Consider the following 19,395-nt stretch of genomic DNA (forward strand, 5'->3'; position numbering starts at 1 on the left):
ACATCTGAGGGCCAGTACCTAAACCATGGTAAATTCAACAAGGTATTTCAACCTTCTTGTGAGCCATTGTGGGAGACAGCCACAGAGTTTTCTCCAGTTAATACCCCAGCAGTGCATGTTTTCCCCATTTTAATGTTTAGAGTTATTCATATATATGAAAGGGATACAGGAAGGAAATATTAAATTATAAACATTTTGATCTATCAAAAAAAGAAGTCCTAACCTTGAAACTGTGATTCATGCCATAAATTATGAACTAATTGGATTCAAATTCATCCTCAGAGGATTCAAAGTTAAGAAAATTTTGTATTGATGAACATTTAGATTGTGTCCTCCCTGCTTCCACTGCCCTTTCCAACAATGCTCTTATGAGCATTCTTGTATATGTCCTTGAGTATAGGAGCAGTAATTTATAGGGTATTTCCCTAGGACTGGAATGCTGAGTCAAAGGGTAATATATTTGGGTTCAACTTTATGAAATAGAGCCAAATTGTTCTCCAAAGTGATTTGGCCAGTTTACAACTTCTACTAGCAGTGAGAGAGAATTCTTAGCAGTCTCTGTCCTCGCCAACAGTTGGTAATTTCACTTCATGGTTTTTGCTTGTATAATGGGTATGAAATGGTATCTTATTGTGGTTTGAATTAGATTAATATGATATTGATCTTTTCATGTGTTTATTGGTCATATTTTTTCTTCTATTGGTTTGCCAATCCATGACATTTATCCATTTAAAAATTTTATTTATTTTTGGCTGTGCTGGGTCTTCATTGCTGTGCATGGGCTTTCTCTAGTTGCATTGTGTGGGGGCCACTCTGTGTTGCAGTGTATGGGCTTCTTATTGCAGTGGCTTCTCTTGTTGTGGAGCACAGTCTCCAAGTGAATGGGCTTCAGTCATTGTGGCATGTGGGCTCAGTAGCTGTGGTGCATGGGCTTAGTTGCTCTGTGGGATGTGGGATCTTCCTGGACCAGGGACTGAATCTGTATCCCCTGCATTGGCAGGTGGATTCTTTACCACTGAGCCACCAGGGAAGCCCCCATTTTTGATTGGCTTCTTTTTTTCTTATTCATTTGTAGTAACCCTTTTATATAATTTATTATTCTCTCCACTCTTCTTTTTGGTTACTTTTTCTTGCAGACATGTGCTAGGGTTTTTTGTTGTTGTTAATAGTGTCTTTGGTCATATGGAAGTTTTTCAATTTAAAGCAGTCAAATTTAGCAATCCATTTCGAACTAAGACTATTATTAGGTGCAAGCAAGTTTGGAATTTTTATATTTTCATGGTGACTTTTTCCTGTTCACAGGTTTATGCCTCTTTATTTTTATACTGGTTTTTTATTTAAGTACATTTTAATGAAATAAATACAGCTAATACAGGAGGAGAAGGGGACGACAGAAGATGAGATGGTTGGATGGCATCACCGACTTAATGGGCATGAGTTTGAACAAACTCTGGGAGATGGTGAAGGACAGGGAAGCCTTTATAATTTATGAAAGTAAAAATTAAATGTAGAATACATTTGTCCACATGGGGAAACAAACCAGAAAGGGAGAGATAATTGGCTGAAGGCTTAGAAAGCGCTGAATATGAACATGAGAGGGGAAGCTTGAGGAATATAATTTGAGGCCTTATGGTCATCTAGTTTTCTAGATGCCTTCTCATTTCCTGGTTTGGGTCCTCTGTGCAGGATCCCCCAATTCTAGCAGCGACTGCTATTATATGTGATTGAGGACATGAGTCTACTTACCCAGATCTACTCACACCATCAGTTTTTCAGGGCAAGTCTAGGGTATAAAACTGTGCCCTCTGGTGGAGAAGGATACTACTCATTGTGCATCTAAATCCTGATATTTCCTATCTGTAAAATGGGAATAATGGGAATACTGATCTCTTATGGTTGTTGTGAGGGCTTCTCTGGTAGCTCAGTGGTAAAGAACCTGCCTGCCAATGCAGGAGACAGAAGAGACATGGGTTTGGATCCCTGGGTCAGGAGAATCCCCTGGAGAAGGAAATGGCAACTCACTCCAGTATTCTTGCCTGGGAAATCCCATGGACAGAGGAGTCTGGAGGGCTACAGTCCATGGGGTCACAAAGAGTCAGACATGACTTAGCAACTAAACAACAACAACATGGTTTTTGTGAGGATTAAATAAGATAATTGACCAATTAGTTCTCAATAAATAACACTATCCTTCCTGATATTCCCTCTTCATTCAACAAATATTTTTTATAGATTTTCAACATGTTAGGCACTGAGATAAGTACTCAACACATGGTAGCTATCACTGCTGTTTTGTCATTTCATCAATCTATATTATTATATAATTACAAGGTATCAGGCACTGTGCCAAATTTAGGAGCCAGTAAATAAGACTAAACCTTCAAGACTCTAGATAAGCTTTTCTGGTTCTACTAATGGGAATCCACTTCTCTTTTGTGAGTTCTTTGGAATTCTTCAATGATATCTTCTCTTCAGTGAGAGAGATCACTGTCAGATGCCTTCCTACAATGTGCCAGGTTCTGGCTGACTATAGGACAAAAGAGGGGTATGAAGGTAGTGCGAACTTTTGCCCCCCATAGGCTCATGACAGGGCTTTTGCTCCTCCTTTACTTTACTTTTCATCTCCCTTTCCCTTTCCCAGAACCTAGTTTACAAGGGGAAATGTTCTGCTGAAGTACCAGGGGGAAAACACTACTGTAACAAGAGAAAAGAATATAGACATGAAACAACCCAGACCCAATGTCCACTCCAGCCTTTCCGCAAGAGACCAGAAGAAAGTACTGGACTTGCCTTTTTTCCAGCCTGTGGGTAAAACCCAGCCCTTCATTCGTCTTCCACTCCATAGCCTTCAGCAAGGTGTTGGTCATCCAGTTCCTGGATGAGGCAGGCCAGGGGTCAGAAAAGGATTAAATTTCCTTGGGCTTGAATCCTACAAGTAGGTAGAAAAGGAAAGAAAACAAAGAGTCCATTTATCATGGTTATGAAAAGTCAGACCTTTCCCACTGCCAACCTTCATGTCCTTTCAGGCATTGTAATGCTGTAAGGAGTTGCTGTCTCTTTCCTTACTAAATGCCTATTTCTGTTAATCAGGCTTTCCTAGGAGATGCCAGACCCTAGGGATAGGGCTGGGAGAGGGAGGAAAAAACATTCCTTTATGGTATTAAGAAAAAAGTTATTTTTAATTTAAAAGTGTCTCAAAGTGGGGAATTCCCTGGTGGTCCAGTGGTTAAGATCTTTGCTCTCATTGAGGAGGGCCCAATTCAGTCCCTGGTTGGGGAACTAAAATCCTACAAGGCTGTTGGCCTCAAAAAAAAGTCTCAAAGGGTTTAGGTTAATGCATGGATAATAAATTGGTTAAATTAAATTTAGGATGTTGGGGAGGCTAACTTTTGAGGTTGACATTTACATTGTTGGCTTTCCTGATAGCTCAGTTGGTAAAGAATCTGCCTGCAATGCAGGAGACCCTGGTTCGATTCCTGGGTCAGGAAGATCATCTGGACAAGGGATAGGCTACCCACTCCAGCATTCTTGGACTTCCCTGTGGCTCAGCTGGTAAAGAATACACCTGCAATGTGGGAGACCTGGGTTCGATCCCTAGGTTGGGAAGATCCCCTGGAGAAGGGAAAGGCTACCCACTCCAGTATTCTGGCCTAGAGAATTCCATGGATTGTTTAGTCCATGGGGTCACAAAGAGTCGGACCCGACTGAGTCACTTTCACTTTCCCAGGTGGCCCTAGTGGGAAGGAACCCACCTGCCAATGCAGGAGACAGAAGAGACACGGGTTTGATCCCTGGGTTGGGAAGATCTCCTAGAGTAGAACGTGGCACCCCATTCCAGTATCCTTGCCTGGAGAATCCCATGTACAGAGGAGCCTGGTGGGCTACAGTCCATGGGGTCGCACAGAGTTGTACACGACTAAAGTGACTTAGCACGTGTGCGCATGGCTATAATAAATCATCTTTTTTTTCTACTGCAGTGGACCCAATCTTTAATTGGATAAATTGTGAATATGGTCTATAATGTGGACCCTTTCATTTTTATGTTATGCTCTTATGGAAGGTTCTTTAAGCCCAGTGCAGCTGGTTTTTGAAGGCTGTATTAGGACCAAACCAGCCTTTAAAAGGTGGGAACATTGCTTACCATTCCTCTCCTCCTACTACTGCTCGAGAGCTGGTTTCCATTATCCAATCAGTTAAATCTTGACTAGATGTTGAGAGTTAACTATGTGCCCAGGTTTGAAATTTAAAAGATGACTCCTGCCTTCTAGAAGCTTGCAATATCATTGGAGTAATAAGTTGCCAGATACAAACTTAGTGAAATAGAAATGTAGAGAAAGTAAATGATTACAGAGTAAGGAAATCCTCTTAGAAGAAGTAGAACTTCAGTTGGGCTCTGTGAATACAGGAAGGAAGTAAGGTACTCGGTAAAGGGAATACAGCATGAGCAGACCAGAGAAAGAAACCAGAAAGTTCAGTTTCAGTTTCCTCATCTGTGAGATGAGTCAGGAAGCCACATACGAGCCCCTCTGCAGCACGGACTGTTGTCTTCAGTCTTATGGCTCTATCATCAAGCAGGATTTCTCTCATAGAGTAGGCACTTGATAGATGCATCTTGACTTGAGCAAACATAACATATGGAGGAGATGGCTTGGAGCTTTGTCCATCCAGGGACAAAGTTCATGTTAGCAAGCCATGAATCTCCCTCAGCAATCTGGGGTTTAGCTCAGAACCATCCTGACTGAGACAGGCACATTACTTCTCCCTGGGTGTGGGACTAAGTCCTCTGAGAATGCAGCAAAAGGGTTATCTTGCTTGTGCAACTCACTTCCGCTGAGGACACAGAGCCCTGGTTGCCTCCAACATAAGTTTCAACTAGGTCGGTCATGACAGTGACACTGCTAGGTCACCCAGGGAACTCGCTTGTTGGGAAATGAGCAGCTGGGCTGTGGGTACATTGATAACATTGATACCTGGCCACCCTCCATGGGTACCTTTAATTAAAATGACATATTTTAATTAGCCAGGTATGTGAGATAATGTAAGACAGAAAAACAACAAACATTCCCATTTAACTCCTTGGAAAACATTCTTAACCTCTTTATAAAGTTTATTTATGAAACTGGAAAATTCAATTTGGATAGTTTAGTCTCTTTTTGCCTAAGGGAAGAACTCTCAAATGCACCTCTTCTTGTGATTCTACGGGGCACTATCCTATGTCCTCAACAAGACTCCTCCAACTCTCCCTCCCAGCAGAATGCATTATTTATATTGCTTCCTCTGAGATCTTATGGCACAGTATTCATTGGAACAGTTGTCACAGTGCATTTGATAACGTTTCTACTTTTTCTCTTTGGGTGGTGGATTCCTAGGGGTCAGGAACTCTCTCTGTTTGATTGTTGTAGCCTCAGCACCCAGCAAAGCACCTGGCATATAGTAGGTGCTTAATAAATGGATTAAATTAATATATTGGCTCTATTGATTACTTTTAAAGAACTTAAGATAGAATTTGCTTCCTTGGTGGTTCAGCAGTAAAGAACCCACCTGCAATGCAGGAAATGCAGGCTCAATTCCTGGGTCAGGAAGATCCCCTGGAGGAGGTCATGGCAACCCATTCCAGTATTCTTGCTTGGAGAATCCCATGGACAGAGGAGCCTGGTGGGCTATAGTCCATGGGGTCACAAAGAGTTGGACATGACTGAAGTGACTTAGCAGCAGCAGCAAGATAGAATTCATCAGAAAAATTCCTCTTGTTCATTATCTTTACTTTCTCTGACTGAGACTATACGAGCCTCTTGGCCAACTAAAAACCATCTGCAGAATTGGATTGCAGGGGATTCTGAAATTAATTCTCTCCTAGAACCTCCAGGAAGGAAAACAACCCTGCCAACACCTTGTCCACTGAGTCCTGTGTCAGACATCTGACATCCAGAACTGTAAGATAATCAATTTGTGTTATTTTAACTCACATAGTTTGTGGTAATTTGTTACAGCAGCAATAGGGAACAAATATAGTGGGTAAGGAAAATACTGTCTACATCACATTGCCCAGGAACAATTCACTCTTGCTGTACCAGAAGTATTTTGCATATTCCTCCATTAGAGTTAATGTCATATTATATAGATTTGTTTCCGGTTCTCTCTCTTTTAGGCTGTTTGCATTTCCTTGTGCAGGACTGTGCATTTTTCATCTCTGCATTCTTAGTCCCTCAAATGTCATTGACTCTCTATGTGTGTCTCTGGTGACGAAGGAGGAAGAGGGGAGGCACGTGGGGAGGAGACGTGATCATGATGGCGTCAGCACGAGGGAGGGGAAGCTCAGGAACTGGTGAAGACTGGAACTGGCTGACGTTAGTTCTCGGTGGTGTGGGCTGGCGGTTCTGGTATTCAGAGCATCTGCAGGTTCACTGCAGGCAGGAGGAGGCAGCTCCAAAAGCAGCTTGGTTTCTGTGGGTTTCTTGGTCCAGGAATGATTGATGAGCATGTCTCATCAACAGTGAACTCCTCTCTGATTCCCTGTCACCCACTCCCTCACTCAGAGTGTTTCTTAACCCTTGTAGTCCCAGACTGGAAGCCACAGACTTCAGTTAGAATTGGAGCAGCTCCAGTCACTGAAGTATTCAATTTGGGCTTCCAGTGAGTGACACTGTTTCTCTAGTTTCCTAACACTAAGACTGCAGTACCTTCAGGGGCCCTGAATGTGTGCCCTTTATGAGCAAACCCATGTTCTGGCAGACTTGGTCCAAGACATTTATTTCAGTCCATTGATGCAGATTGCTCTTAGTATGTGTGTGTGTGCATGTGCACGTGCGTGTGGTTAAAATTATATACAAAATGGAGGCGGGATTTGAGAATTCCCTGAGCAGACAAAACCATTTAAGCCAGTAAGCTCAACTTAAATCTAGCTTATTTCATGAAAGTAAGTGAAACTTAACCTAGGTCATTTCTTGTAAATGCCTGTGACAATCATAAAAGAGACTTGAGTTATTGTCTTTAAAATGGTATGAGGTAATCACTTTTAACCAATCCCCCCTGCCACCTTGACCCCCCCATTGTAATAACCAGTCATTGTAAGCGTTAATAACTTTTTCATTTTCACTTTATAAGCCCTGCTGTAATTTAATGCCTCCGAGCTTCATATCCATCTTTGAATTTAGAGGCTCCCAGTCCCAAACTGTTTTTATTTTATTTTAAAAAGTTATTTATTTATTTTTGGCTGTGCTGGGTCTTTGTTGCTGTACAGGCTTTTCTCTAGTTGCGGAAAGTGGGGGCTACTCTCTAGTTGTGGTGCATGGACTTCTCATTGTGGTGGTTTCTCTTGTTGCAGAGCATGGACTCTAGGGCACACAAGCTTCAGTATTTGAAGCATGTGGGCTCTAGAGCACAGGCTCAACAGTTGTCGAGCAGGGGCTTAGTTGCTCCACAGCATGTGGAATCTATCAGGATCAGGGATTGAACCTGTGTCCCCTGTATTGGCAGGAGGATTTTTTTTTTTTTTTTACGACTGAGCCACCAGGGAAGCCCCTAAACTGTTTTTATGTGCACAACAAACTCTTATTAAATACTATTTATTGATTTGGTGGTTTTAATTATGTTATATGTGTACATGTGTGCTCAGTCATGTCTGACTCTTTGTGACCCCATGGACTGTAGCCCCTCCAGCCTCGTCTGTCCATAGAGTTTTCCAGGCAAGAATACTGGAGTGGGTAGCCATTTTCTCCTCCAGGGGATCTTCCTGACCCAGGGATCAAACCCACATCTCCTGCATTGGCGGGCGGATTCGTTACCACTGAGCCACCAGGGAATCTTAATTGTGTTATTTCTGGATTTTTGACAGTTTTCTGGCATCAGAAGTGGGATCCAAATAAGACCTTCAACGACTCTGAAGCCAGTGAGCAACCGTGTGCTGGTACCCACAGGACCCAAGGAGCCCAGTGCTTTCTCACCGACCTTGCAGTCAGCCTGAGTGCTGCTCTCTTTGCGTGTTGAACTCTCCAACTTTATCATGAATACCTGTATTCTGTTTGTTCTAGCTTCTTGGTAAGTCACCCTTCTGTCTGTAAGGGGAGAAAACCTGTGATTCCCTGGAATTTAGGCAGCAGTAGGATTACTGAGCTCCTCATGGATTGTTTCAGGGAATCTAAAGGCAGAGATAGATTCCACCTTGTCTAAATCTCATTCTCCTCCCCCCTTAAAGACTCCCGCTTCTTGTATGTATAACCACTATGGGCCAGAATCCTGTGCCTTTCTGGCAAAATGAGTGAACTTTACAAAGAATAATTTAGAATTATTGTGGTCACTTTGGGGAAACCTTAACTTAGATAACATAGTCTACTTTAAGGGGTGCCCTTGAAAAGAGGATTACAAACTTCTCAGAGACAATGGAAAATATTCTTTGATCGGTATGCAGAAGTTTCTAAGAGACCAACTGACTCCAAAAATAGCTTTTCTTAAAAAGAATTTTTATAATGAGCACGCACACACACACACATAGTCTATAGTTAAAAAAAACTTTGGCCATCTGAACAGGTAACCTTAACTTAGTCTGTTGGCCAGAAACACAATTTGGATTCAGATTCTTTTGCATTTCGTATTATTATACTTGAGACATAGCTAAAATTTAAAAATGAAAACTATAATATCTCTGTATCTGTCTACTTGTTTAGGTAGATCCATATATGTACGTGTATTATGTATTTATGATTTTTTTTTGGCTGTACCACGTGACTAATGGGATCTTAGTTCCCTGACCAGGGATTGAACCTGGACCCTCGGCAGTGAAAGTGCCAAGTTCTAATCACTGAACCACCAGGGAATTCCCATGTATATATGATATTTTTAAAAGAATTCTATTTAGTTGGCTTAAAGAGAAATAAGTGCTTATATAAATTAAGTATTCCTAAAACTTTTCAGAAATAGAAACTCTAACCCAATTGTTTTCAAGTTCACATGATCAGAAAAACACTTGATGAAATAAAGGTAGTTTAAGTTTGTTGGTTTAATAAAAACAAGCATATTTTTTGGAATTGTTATTTTATTTATTTATTTTTTTGCATTTATTTTAAAAGTTTTATTTGGTAAAATTTTTTTTTGGCTGTACTGTGGGTCTTATGGGACTTTAGTTCCCTGATTAGGGTTCAAACCTGGGCCCTCACTAACAAGAATGTGAAGTCCTAACCACTGGATCGCCAGGGAATTCCCTTAAAATTTAAATTTTTTTTTCAGCTTTGCTGAGGTATAATTGACAAATAAAATTGTAAGATATTTTAAGCATAGTACATTGCAAAAGAACTTCCCCCCACCAAATTAACTAACAGATATTGTTGTTTAGTTGCTATGTCATGTTGGCCTCTTTGTGACCCCATGGACAATAGACCGCCAGGCTTCTCTGTCCATGGGATTTTCCAGGCACAAATACTGGAGTGGGCTGCCACTTCCTTCTCCTTGGAATTGTTATTATTAAATGTAATGCAAGCATATAACTTTTTCTACCTTTGTTTACTTGTCAAATAAGCTCATGCTATCTTTATGCTACAAAATAACTAAAGATGATGGCTAGCTGTTTGATGTCTAATCTAAGCACAATTGTTAAAAACAAGTAATTTAAATAAATGTAAATAAGATAAAAGTTTATACTAAGCTAAATAATTAATATTTATATCTAACTCATTTCCAAATAAGATAGTATACTGAGACATTGATCACTGAACATAAATTTAAATTTATTTACTTTTCTTAATTTTTACAGAGACAAAGGATATTTGAGTCTATTAATAAATATGTCTTTTGTCACATTAAAACCACAATAAAATTGTACTATGAAAAGCATATTTCTAAAAATACAAATTTACAAAATTATGTTTTTATAAATTTGCTATTTTACTATGAGGTGCTAAATATGTGATAAATAGCTCACTACTGCTTGCTTCCTAATTTTTCCTGGGAAGTTAAAGATTACTCATAGTTAAAATTTATAAACAATGTGTAAAATTAGAGCTACTACAAACAATGAAGAATGAAGGAAAACAACTTTGTATACAAAGTAAGGGAAGAAAATCAGATTTAAGAAATCAGTACAGGTTTATTCCATTTCCTCATAAAAAACAACTCCATAAAATATTTGAATAAAAAAAAGAGCAAACAGTTTTCAGTAAGTGTTTGCATATTTTTTCTACATGCTTTTCTTCTCTCTTCAAATTCCAAAACACAGTAGAATTGAGTATTCTTAATTTTGTCACAGTCACATAGCCTTTAATTCTGTCAACACAGCTTCTATCCATTGTCCATAAAGCCCTGAATATCTGGCATAAGGAAATTAAATTCATTGTCTAAACTCAAGTATATAGATCCCTTCCAAGTGCCAAATTACTCATTCACTATGAGACTGGCTCTTCCATTTCCTTGCTAAGGATGTAGAGATGTGTTCTACATCCTGAAAATAATAGACCGCTTTTGCATGGCATGGATACAAGCAATAATTACTGCACAAGTGAATAGGACACAAAACTACTTGAGCTGGTGGATTAGTGTGTTGCAGGGAAGAGGAGCTGGTGGCTGGTTTTATCTTTCCCTCTAACTCTTTGACAGCCAACAGCACAAGAACATTATTTGTTAAACTGTTCTGCCCATGCATTTTTTCACTTTGATTCAAAGAAAGGAAAACTGACATTGCTCTCTCTCACATTGATTGGAAGAAATCAATATGATAGTGAAAATTTTGTTGATTCTAGGAGTATGAAACATCAAAGTAATCTTTATTATGAGGCCTGAACTTGAAATTTTTAAAAACTGAAGTATAGTTGATCTACAGTGGGATGTATTTTTATTTGAGGAGTATGTGAGGAATATAGGATGTAGTTTTGTTAAGGATAAAGAGTAATGTCTAAAATACACTTTTTTTTTTCAGAATAAAAAAGGAAAAAGAAGAAGACAAAACCTAAATGGATATAGAAAGATGCAAAAGGTTTGTGGAAAAGAAATTTTATGTTGTGAGGTTACAGCTAGCTAAATTGAATAGATTTATACAGGGATTTTTAAAATAAAACACCAGAGTTTAAAATCACAAAAATTTCTTAGATTATTGGTCTGTTTTTAATAAAATATTATGATAAGTTTTTCTTTACCTTTAATGTAACCTGCCTAGGAAACAAGGATTCTCTGTCATGGGAAATATTTCCCATATTCCAAATTGTCTTTGTCAGATCTTTGATTAATTAGGAAAACAGAGTCTTTTCAGTTTTAAAAGCTAAGGTTTTTTTGTTGTTGTTGTTTGTTTTGCTTTTTGTTTTTTGCATCTACCTAACTTTGTATATTTGCCTTTGAAATCTTTCAGTTGTCACTTTGGTGAATGGATAACTAAGTATTATTTCATAGTGGCTTATGCTTGTATTTGATGAACTATTATTTCTAATCTTTTGACATTTTTAACAAACTTCCCCAAATCAAATTCTGAATGAAGTCTTTTTGACCGCAAACTAACTTTGGGATTTTCTGGAGGGCCCTTAGAAGATTGCAAAAGATTTGCTCTTTCTCCTTATGAAAGAGAAATCTCAGTTTATTTAGGCTTACTTGATATTAACTTCTGTAGGAAACATTGTCAAATAAAAATTAATGTTTGTCCTTCTTAGATTATATTTACATAGTATATATTATTAATATGTGTTCTAGAAATTATATAAAATTCCAAAAAATCTGATATGTCTAGGTATAATATGATCAATCAAAATTCTAGTTATTATTTTATAATAATGTATGCATAAAATAATAGTTTGCTTCTCAATTGCTTCATTTTTTGGTGGCCTCTCACCAGATTGTTAACCATGCTGGTTTTTAAGTCTTCTGTCACTCATAGTTATTGTTTTTCTCTTGATTCCTCTCTGAAAGCATTTATAATCATCTACCAGCAAAAATGCTTCATCTTCAAAGAGATTCTTGGAAAAGACATTAACAAGTACTCTAGAATACAGGTTTCTGATAACTTTAAGATACTAACACTGCACTGGATAGGAATTTCTAAGACTCGACTGGAAAACTGATTGATTCATAAAGCTACTAACCTAAGATGAAGCAAACAAAAATTAAAAATAGGAGACTGAATGAACTGATTAAGATGATTATAATTTTTATGACTTCATTTGAAATATTGCTGGTTGTTTAATGTTTTGTTTTCCAGATTTAAAAGACCCCTTTTGTTCCTCTCTTTTAAGCTATTCATAACATGACAGCAATTTGATAAAGTATACTTATTGAAACATTTTTGTCTTTTTTTTTTTTACCTAATCCCTCAACAATTCAGAAACTCTTATTAAAATACTCCTATTTTGGGGACTTCCCTGGTGGTCTAGTGGTTAAAGAATCTGCCTTGCAATGCAAGGGATGTGGGTTCGATCCCTGGTTAGGAAACTAAGATCCCACATGCTGCAGAGCTACTGAGCCCGGGCACTCTGGAGCCTGTGTACCACAACGAGAGAGCAAGTCTGCCCCAATGAAGATCCCACATGCTGCAACTAAGACTCGACACAGCCAAATAAATAAATACTTAAAAAAAAAAACCCTCTGATTTTTCTGACAGTCTATGTCTTTATATAAAGCCAATAAGAACTTGTTCTTGTAGCAGGGTGTAATTAAACAAGTCCTTATCTTGGCTTCTTAGCCTAAAGAGACTTTAAAGGCCTAATCTGAAATTCCTTATTACCAGACAATTTTAAGGAAGCAAAGGTGGCTCAGTAGTACAGAATCTGCCTGCCACACAGGAGACACAGGTTCAATCCCTGGGTCAGGATGATCCCCTGGAGAAGGAAATGGCAACCCACTCTAGTATTTTTGCCTGGGAAATTCCGGGGACAGAGGAGCCTGGCGGGCTGAAGTCCATGGGGTTACAAAAGAGTTGGACACAACTTAGCAACTAAACAACAACAAAGTTGAGTTTGGAGCCAGTAAAGCCCCTTGGATATTACCAAGGCTTTGACTGAAATGTCATATTTGAGAATCTGCATAGAATTACTATTCTATGAATTACTATTACTTATTACATTTATGTAAATAATCAATCCAAGTTTAATGAGATGACTTTATTTAAAGTTTTTTTCCTCTCATGCAGCATGTGGGATCTTAGTTCCCCAACCAGGGATCAAACATGTGCCCCCTGGAAGCACAGAAGTATGGAATCTTAATCACTGGACAGCCAGAGAAGTCCCAAGATGACTTATTTTATAAATAAATTAGTTTCACTATAAATATCTTTGATAAAAATGGAATGACTATGGAAAAAATTGTTTCAGTAGAAAACTATGGTTATCATGGTATTTTTCCTATCAGTTAAGTATAGAAAAGTATGTTGTGTTCATGATCAGATTCTAGTCCTGTTAATTGTCTTTGAGGTTTTGTTATTTACTTGTAAGCTTCAGGGAAATCATTACTATAGATCACGTATGGACAGCCTTCATGCTTGTTGCTGTATAGACCACTCAAGAAAGTTCAATGGAATACCTGATGACATCAAATACATTCTGCAAACCAGGAAAACTGACCAAATTGAAACTGCCATCCTTATTTCACCTGCTAATGATGTTTCAAATTCAAATCTAGAAATGTTCTCAACTGACTGCTCCCCAAACAAACTGAATTTATAATTTGCTTGAACTAGTAACCCTTCTTTTTCTTTTATTTCCATAGAAATGCCTCTTAGTAAACTACCTTATTGCTCACATCCTATAGGGGCCTAACTTAGGTGGAAGTGTACCTACAGCACCACCTCCTGAGCTAAAATACAAAATACCCTCATGTTCATCCCATCCTAAGTAATCATGAGGATATATGATTGCTAATACATCATGTTGTGCCTATGTAAAAAAATTTTAGATATATAGATTGACTCAGAAAGCTAAAGGTTGAAGTTGGTTACAACCCATTTGAATTTAGTTGGTTAAATCTTAGCTCCTGGGAATCTCTGCCCTGGAGAATTTGAAAAATTCTTGGCTGTTATGGGTTTTAAATGCCTTTGGCAGCCTCTCATACACCAAATGATATCCATCAGGATTAGACAACTTGAAGAACTCAGTGACCTGACTTCCCAGGTCTGTGATGATGCAGCTGTTGGTAACAGCAACTACGTGACTCTGTCCTGATGACTCAGCTATTGCAAACAATGAATGTGTGATGCTTCAGCCTGGCTGCATCAACAGTGGTCACTAAGAGCAGTGCTAAACTAGTTGGTCACACTCTTAACTTGCTGAGATAAGGACCAAAAAGGGGGGAATTCCTAAACATAAATACAAAATGGAGACTAGACTTGAGGATTCCCTGAGCAGACAAAACCATAGAAGCCATGGAAGCAAAACTGAGTCTAGCTTTTTTTCATGAACATAAGTGCAACTTAACTTAGATTATTTCTTATAAATGCCTCTGACCATTGTAACAAAACTAAAGTCACCTTCCTAAAAGTGGTATGAAATAATCACTTCTAAGCAGTCACTACCATCTATAACCCCAGTGTAATAACCAGTGATCATAAATGTTAATAACTTTCTCTTTTTCACTTTCCCATGAGCTTCATATCAGTCTTTGAATTTGGAAGCTCCCAGTTTGAGAACTGTTTTTATATGCACAGCAAAGTCTTATTAAATACTGTTTTATCAATTTGGTGGTTTTAGTTGTGCTATTTTTTTTTAACATTTATTTATTTGGCTGCACCAGGTCTTAGCTGCAGCATGCAGGATCTTCAATCTTCCTTGTGGCATGTGAACTCTTAATTGCGGCTTGCAGGATCTAGTTCCCTGACTGAGGTTGGAACCTGGTCCCCCTGCATTGCGAGCATGGAGTCTTAGCCACAGGACCACCAGGGAAGTCCCTATATGTGCTATATTTGACAGTATCTATGTATCTATATCTACGTCTTGATCTATACCTATACCTCCTCAGAAATATATATTTATCTCCTTAGGGAATTTTTACAGGAACTGCTAGGGACAGGGTGAGGGAGATGGAGGAGCCTGAACAATACACAGGGAGTGAGTAATTGTGGGTTATAGTAGGAACTGGAGTCAAGGAAGAAATGGCCCCATTGAAGAGCCTTTTTAGAAGTAAAATAGGGATCTTTGCTCTCTCCAGGCATGGTTTTTGCATCTCCACAGATGAGGCCAAACGCAAGCCATATGTGGTGACCTGTGCAATGTGCTAATGAGTTACTTATATAAACAGACCAAAGCAGGCTAACAATCCCATAAAGATCACACATAAAGATAAACTGCTAGAATAATGTCACTGTTTCTGAAGATAAAGTCAGCTAATACTAATGGCACCATCCTGTGTTTGTGTGGCCCCATCTCCAAATAGCACAAGATACACATTTATACTGGAAAAAATGTGTAAATTCAAACAGCATGATTTTTAGTATCTCTAAAATATACAAATCCTCATTGCAGTTTTGAAACTCTGAAGCATGAACTTTTGCAGTGATAGTGCAGTATGTTTACAGCTTTGTTCCCTCTATGTTATGCATCTGGTGCAGCTGTAATTGTATCGGAGGTACTTGTTGATTTTCCTTGGGCTGAGGAATGGCAGGGTTGGCCAACTTCACTGGCCCAGTTGAATGGACTGCCTCGGGGTCTGAAGGGAGGCTCTATTTCCCAGCTGGAATGGTAGCAGTTGAGGTGATATGAAAAAATGATGGAAAGTTGGTATGAAAGAGAATGGAGATAAATAAGATGCAGAGGGAGAAATGAATGGAAGAGAACTGACTTTGTTGGAGAAAGTGGGTGAAGTGGGTGGGAGGGTGGGCATGACAAGGTGAAAAATGATAGATTAGGTATGGGTAGGAGAGATGCCCGTTGTAATTTTACCTTTTAAGTTATATTTTATTGAAAAACATCTTTATTGAAGATGACACTCTGAAATGAAGATGTCCCAGCCTAAAGAGACCCTCTGATCCCATGTCACTAATAGTATGCCATGTTTTACATGTTTGCCATTTTTAAGCAAGAGGATACTGTTAGAGAGAAAAGAGCATTGCTGAAGACATAAACCTTTCAACACTTGGATTTGATGAACAGTAGTAAAAGTGGAGCTCAGGAAAGGTAAGAAAAGTGATAAAAACTACCACTGTTTTGAAATTGCCTAGCCTGGGTTTTACTTCTGTTGGAGCTGCTGCTGCTGCTGTTCAGTTGCTCAGTTGTGTGCAACTCTTTGTGACCCCATGAACTGTAGCCCGCCAGACTCCTCTGTCCATGGGACTTCCCAGGCAAGAATACTGGAGTGGGTGGTCATTTCCTCCTTCAAGGGATCTTCCCAACCCAGGGATCGAACCTGCATCTCCTGCTTGGCAGATGGGTTCTTTACTGCTGCGCTACTTGGGAAGCCTAGGTGGAGAATAACAGGAAACAAAAATGTGGGGTAGAACATCTGTTACTTCAGTGATTCTCACCACTATACAACTGTTGCCTGTTTCCTGGCTTGGTTTTGTGACCACTTTCCCTTCTATCCCTGCTACCCACAATCTGATATGGCATATACCAAATGTACAACCCCCCGCCACACACACACAGATATCAGGGTTGCTGAGCTGTTTTAAGAATTTTACACAGGCTGCCAATTGAGAGAATTGTAGACATGTGGATGAATGCTGGACTGACTGGGTTTTAACAGGGGTTCCCTGAGGTTAGAACTAAGGGAAGTGGGCTAAGCGATGATGAGATGATTTTTTTGTTCTTTAAATAATATCTACGGTGAGATATCTATGGGGTTGATTGCTCTGTACTCCTTTTCTAAGGAGAGCTCCATATCCCCATTTGAATGGCTACTTATGAAGATAGCCATATGAGTAGACTGTGACGTGTCCAGGGGCCTGGGTGAGGAGGTTGTAAGTCAAATGAGCCAGTCACGTGATCTTGCCCTGCTGCCACAGTTGACCAGCCTAGGGGTGTGTACCTGATCCCACCTGGGTCTACCTCTTTCAGGACTTTTTGTACTTGAGCTACAGATTTTTGGGGTCAGTCTCCAAGCATGTGGATGTGGCTGTGATTGTAAAATGTAAAATTCAGGAGCTGCTTTGACCATATGGAGGACGGCATTATATAGGGAAAAAAGAATGAAAACTGTGCACAAAGTAAAGCAAAGATAAGTGATGGAGAAAAAGCATCTTCATGGCATCAAGTCACTGGGTCTAGCTGTTCCAGCCCAAAATGACACTATTTATACACTGAACCACCGATGGCTCAGTGGTAAAAAATCCATTTGCTAATGCAGGAGACTTGGGTTTGATCCCTGGGTCAGGAAGATCCCCTGGAGAAGGAAATGGCAATCCACTCCAGAATTCTTGCTGGGAAATCTCATGAACAGAGAAGTCTGGCGGGCTGCAGTCCATGGGGTTGCAAAGAGTCAGACACGACTGAATGATTAAACAACAATACACTGATTACAGGCTGATGAGAATGTGTCTGGCTAGAAAGTGACTTGATTGCACAAAATTATAAGCTATGCCTACCTATCATTATATCATCTGCTGCTGCTGCTGCTGCTAAGTCGCTTCAGTCGTGTCTGACTCTGAGCGACCCCATAGACGGCAGCCCACCAGGCTCTGCCGTCCCTGGGACTCTCCAGGCAAGAATACTGGAGTGGGTTGCCATTTCCTTCTCCAATCTATGTAACCTAAAAAATTCTCTTGCACTTAATTTTTCTCCCTGAACTTACTATTGCCTCAACCAAAAGTTCAAGTAAAAACCAACAAGAAAGTGTAATTTTATAAAATATTTATTGCACCATGTTAGGTATGGTAGAGTACAAAGAAGTATTGTTACCAAACCAAACCTGGGTCTGCTCACCTGACTCCTGGTAAAGCCAATCTACTGATATCGGGTTGTGGTGAAGGGAAGTATAGTGTTTATTGCAAGGTGCCCAAAGTGGTCTTTAAAGGCCATATTATAGGTGACATTGTAGGTGCCTGATCAGTGTGTGAACATTCTTCTGATTGGTTGGCAGTGAGGTAATGGTGGTACTTTGGGAGTTAACCATCGTCAGCCTTCTGGTTCCAACTGATCTGGGGTCTAAGTGCTTGTAATCAACATTCAGGTGGGGGTTTTAGTATCTGCAAAAAAAAAAATCAAGGATATGGCTCAGGATTTTATCTGTCACTCTTGTGTTATGTGCTAAGTTGTTTCAGTTGTGTCTGACTCTCTGTGACCCCATGGACGGTAGCCTGGCAGGCTCCTCTGTCCATGGGATTCTCTAGGCAAGAATACTGGAGTGGGTTGCCATGCCCTCCTCCAGGGGATCTTCCCAACCAAGGGATCAAATCTGGGTTTCCTGCATTGCAGGCGGATTCTTTATCACTAGTGCCACCTGGGAAGCCCCAATAGCTCTTGAGGAGTAACTAAAAGTCCTTGACTTTGCTTTATGGCTAAATTAATATTATTTTGTCTTGCTTGACTGTTTTCCTTTGCTTCTGTATTTTCTCACTTCTCCAGTTAAATTTGCTCCATGGAACTTGGGGCAGAGCTATGAGGCTAAAGTTTTTCTACAAATGAGAGGCAGGGGACATGGTGAGGGTGGGGGTAATCAGTCCCTGGTAAGGCCCTATAGGGTCCTGCTCTGTTTCAGTAGAACTGTCATAAAGCAAAACAAAACCATCACCGGAAAGGTATGGACAATATGAACAAAAAGAAAGGCGAGATCCCTGCAGGCCAAAAGGAGAGTGGTATTTCAGGAGTTAACCATCATCTGGATGTGGAACTGATAAAAGCAGGTAAAGTTAGGTGGAGAGGAAAGAGGAAGCCAAATACCATGGTCCATCTGTAATTCATAAACTGATTTTTTTTAAAAGCCAGCTTAATTAAAACTGACAAATTTTTAGTAAGCATGGGGTATCAGAAAAAGCATACAATATTGACCCTGCCTTATAGGAAATTACCATCTTCAAGGACAAAGCAAGACGTGCATATATTTTGGAAAGATCCCTTCTCATTTCCTTCTTCTCTTTCCTCCTTTGACTGCTTTATCACGTTTGAAACGATGCAATTTGCTAACTTGCTTGATGATTATAAGGTAAGCATCCTAAGGGCAGGGAGTTTTGTCTAGTTTGCTGCATCTTCAGAATCTACAGCGTCCTGCACACTGCAAACAGCTGTACAAGTATTCACTGAATGAAATGGAGAATCACAGACTAGGGTAACATCGTCTTAACTTTCTGGCCTTGTATCTCTCCCGGCGGGCCAAGATCTCCCACTGCCAAACGCTAGGGGGCAGACCGAGATTAGAAAAGGAACAATTTTTTTTCCCCTGGAGGGCAGAGTTCTCAACCTTTGCTAACGTTAGCATCACCTGGGTCGCCTTTAGACATACTGCACCAGGATGATGATGCTGTTGTTCAGTCGCCAAGTCGTGTCCAACTTTACCTCTGACTAAATC

The 19,395-nt window shown here is 39.7% G+C and overlaps 1 non-coding gene across 1 annotated transcript; it reads right to left on the reverse strand.

The window, feature by feature from the left end:
- Positions 1 to 8,739: 8,739 nt before the first annotated feature.
- TRNAE-UUC (transfer RNA glutamic acid (anticodon UUC)) lies at positions 8,740 to 8,812 on the reverse strand. The gene has a single exon. It is a non-coding gene; the product is annotated as a tRNA-Glu (tRNA).
- Between the last annotated feature and the right edge of the window lie 10,583 nt (positions 8,813 to 19,395).

Source organism: Giraffa tippelskirchi, chromosome X (assembly GCF_054371585.1).
Source record: "Giraffa tippelskirchi isolate mGirTip1 chromosome X, T2T-mGirTip1v1.2.pri, whole genome shotgun sequence".
NCBI classification, from domain to species: Eukaryota; Metazoa; Chordata; class Mammalia; order Artiodactyla; family Giraffidae; genus Giraffa; species Giraffa tippelskirchi.